Raw genomic sequence first — 4,092 nt, forward strand, 5'->3', positions numbered from 1 at the left:
CAGTTTTTGTTCTAAAGTAACAGATACAGGTACCCGATTTCCCCATTATTTAAAAATTAGTCTATAAATTCTCCAGGACCCATTGACCCACGTCTGGTCCACCAACTAACACAGTTTAAAGAGAACCATGCACATAATTAGGAGCAGGAGCAAAGAAGGGGCTCAGCCAACTAATAGCTGTGTAACCCCAGTTTCATTTTTTGAGGCAGGTACAGGGGGTCGAACTCAGGACCTTGCTCTTGCAACACAGGTGCTATGCTGCTGAGTTAAATCCCTGGCCCCCTCTGACTTTCATATCTTCATCTTAAGCTTAGTTTCCTCATCTGTAAAATGGGAAAATAATAGTATTTAATCATAGGTTTATAAATATTAAATATATTAACATTTGCAAAATAGAAAAACATTTGGCACATAGTAAGAGCTCTAAAACCCAGCAAGATAGTGTTCCATTAAATTTACAGATTTATTAGACCTAGACAAAACCCTAGAGTCATTGATGTTGATTTGGAACCTCTCAGATGCCTCTGTCCTTTCTTTTCACTTGCTAGTCTTCCCTCTATCACCATCAGAATCTCGTATGTCAACTAATTTTTCTAAAGTACAAGATATTAACGGCTTAAATGCTTTATTTCTTAATCTTCAGTGAGTTAGTGTTTCGTTTTGTTTTGATGGTCCTGGGGATTGAACCCAGGACATTCACACCAGACTATATCCCTGGCCCACATTTTTCTCTTTTGTTTTGAGATAGGATCTCACTAAGTTGCTGAATTTGAGTTTACAGTCCTCCTGCCTTATCCTGCAAAGCTACTGGGATTACAGTTCAGAGCCACCATACCCGATGTGAGTTGGCTTTTTAATAGATGGTAATATTTTCCAAACCTGGATGCACATCAAACATACCTGGGGTGTCTTTTGAAAACATAGAATCCTAATGCATAGTTTCAGAAACTCTCAGAAATGGGGTCTAGGCATCCATATTTAAACAATCCTTCCACAGAATTCCAACCAGGAACTTCCTTTCACGGCCATTTGTGGAACTTCAAATATGACTAATTTAAAAGAATTTTTACAGAGAAAATTTGGGGTGCTGTGGTTCATCTTTTGGGGGCAGTTTTTTTTTTTTTTTTGCAACACTCAACCTCCTTTGTCCCATAAAATCACATGAAGCCATGATCATCCATGATAGTGCTTCCAGACGAGAGAATTGTTTCTAACCCTTCTTTTATTGCTGTCATTTTCAAAAGTGATCAGAAACAAATATTCATTCTGAAATCCTTCACTCTTTTATATTCTTCCTTCGCTCCTCTTCAAGGAAATCAGGCCTGTTAAGTGGGTAAAATACCGTAGCTTTCCTTTCCAAATTCTTACTGCTCCTTTGGGTCTTGGTTCATGCTCCATCAGTTATTTAAAATTAAATACAGAGTATATAACATGCTTATCCTTAACCTTCTCATCTGCACCTTATTTTAGTCATCTCGTGTGATTATCATATGCAATTTAAATGTCAACTTTACAAAAGGCTTTGGTATCCCTAAGCAATAGGGGTTTTGTTTCTAGGATACGATAGCTCATACAAGTTACAAGGCCGAAGGAAGTTGTGTTTTTGACCCCCGGGATTAGAATGGTGGTGATGACAGGGACTATTATTATTTCCATCATCCTTATTACGACTTCCTTACTGTGTAGCCACTGTTGAAGCAGTTTCAAAGGAGTAGTTTATTAGATTTCCATGAGAAAGCTAGGGTCTCACTGGATATTTAAGAGCGTGACAAAGAGAATGAAATGGAGGACTAATGATTTGGGGAAAAAAATCAAATGACACATATGACTATAAATGAAGAGTGGAGTACCCATATTTAACACATAAGAACAGCATTTAGCCTAGGTATAAATGTGCAGTAGCTCAAAAGCAAAGACCAGATCAAATAAGTGTAGGGTTTCATCTTTTCCCCATAAGCTGCATAAAACTAGAGAAATAAATATCAACCAATAATGTGACATACACGACATTTTGCAAAGAACTCTTCAGAAACAGGGAAAATTTGTTTTGGTCAAATGTACTAGAAAAAGAAAAATCAAAGCTTATGAGCCCAATTTCACTTAATTTATTCCTTATAATATTGGTAACATAATAAAATATTTTTAGTCCTGGGAAAACTTTCTCTTTTACAAAAGTCATACCTCTTCACTGCCGTTTATTATCACCTTTTCCCACCACATGAAGCTTACTTCCAAATCAGAAAATGTGTTTCAGAAAACACATTTTAGTACTTATCCAGTTGGTTAAAAACTCAGTATACTTAAAAATCAAGGATTAGCAATCGTGACTTCATACATATTTTGGTTCAGCATCTTTGCTTCAATTGTATTTCTCAACAATATTTTATTTATTTTACAAATCTCATAAATCTTAAACAGCAAATTTGCAATTATGAATTCTTAATGTTGTTGCCTGAAAAAATTGCATTAATTTTATTTAATCACATTAGGCAAGTCGTACTAGTTAGGGAAACATTTTGTGACACAATATTTATGAGGATAAGCTCCTTAAAAGTATTTTTCTTGTACCATGAAATTCACTCACAATCCAGAATCAGTCATCATCTGTCTTGGCCAGGAAAGCTCAATTTTTGTTCTTAGGGGTTGATTTTTATGTGTTCTTGTTTATTATACAAGTAACCTCATAGCCAACAGTTTTAGGCAAAGAAATGAGAAGACATGGGACATTAATTTATTTCATATGTTTAACTGCAAAGATATTCACCAGCACTAAGTAGATATTGTTATATTTTGCAAGCAAATTCCTTAAAAGAGCTGATTTTTACAAGGGCACCTGACTATGCAGGTCATTGTAAAAATTTCCCTAAATTTTGTGAAATGTATAATGATTGTTGGCAGGTTTGTTCTTAGTTGGTTTACTCTTTGAAAAATAAAAAAATTGAAAATCCACCTGAATTTTCTAAATTTCTGTTTCTAGAATTTATTTTTTTGCCTCAATATCCAAAAGGAAAAGTTAATCAAAGTTATAATAAAAGAAAATATTAGGATACCTTATGTAAAATGCTCAGTGATTCATTCTTTCTTTGCATTAAACAACGTCATAAAAAAGTAATCTAGAATTTCATTTGTGTCATATATGTAACCTTAAATCTTATCATTTAAGCTTAAATCAGAGGCAGACAAAATAATTTTTATGGCCTACTTGACTACACTTTAATTAGAAGTTCCCCTTTTAAATTAGCTATTGTCATGGTCTTTAAAATAACATTTCTTTTATTAAATATAAATATAACAAATATACTGTGGACATAAAAGAATAAGTACTGTAGTTTCTAGGTTAGTATTTGAAATTAGAAATTGAAGTAAGTTTTCTAGTTTCTAAAACTTTAGTCAATCCTACATACTATTTAAATTCAAATTTTAAAGAAAGGAACTTTTATTTTGTGAAGTAACAGAGAAAATTTTATCCATATGACATTCAGTCTTTTGATAAACATGGAGATATAGTGAAAGTACAGTTAGTGAGCAAATAATGCTTGTTGATGTATAAATCAACATTAATTTTCTCATTCACCCAAGAAATATTTTAAATTGCCTGCATCCTCAGATAAGACAAAGAAGTTCCTTAATTTGATGGAATTTATATTATAATGACACAGACAGTAAGCAAATAAATATAAATATATTAAGAGCCATAATAAAGATAAAACAAGGTGATAGGAAAGTGTCCTGGGAGATATGTTATCAGAAAATACCCTTCTGAGAAGGTGACTTTTAGGTAAGACTTGAATGACAATCATAACATAATCAACTCCTTTGAAAATTTTTTTCTCCAAAAAGGGAGCTAAGCAAAATGGCAGGATCTGGAGGAAGAAATCATGGGACTATGTTTATGTGAGTAGAGATAATTCAGTACAGAAAAGTAAACTGATGAGTACCTACAATATTGCAGGATGAGTGCCCTAAATAGGAGGCTCAAGAGGATGCACCCAGGTGCAGACACAGGTAGGAGCAGGGGTGTGTTATCTCCTGAGATGGAAAAGGGAGACAGTATGCAGAGGCTGACTTGCGTCTTGGGTTGGAGGTTGGCAA

The sequence above is a fragment of the Fukomys damarensis genome, unplaced genomic scaffold (genome assembly GCF_012274545.1).
Source record: "Fukomys damarensis isolate Sample0158 unplaced genomic scaffold, DMR_v1.0_HiC HiC_scaffold_17, whole genome shotgun sequence".
Classification (NCBI taxonomy): Eukaryota; Metazoa; Chordata; class Mammalia; order Rodentia; family Bathyergidae; genus Fukomys; species Fukomys damarensis.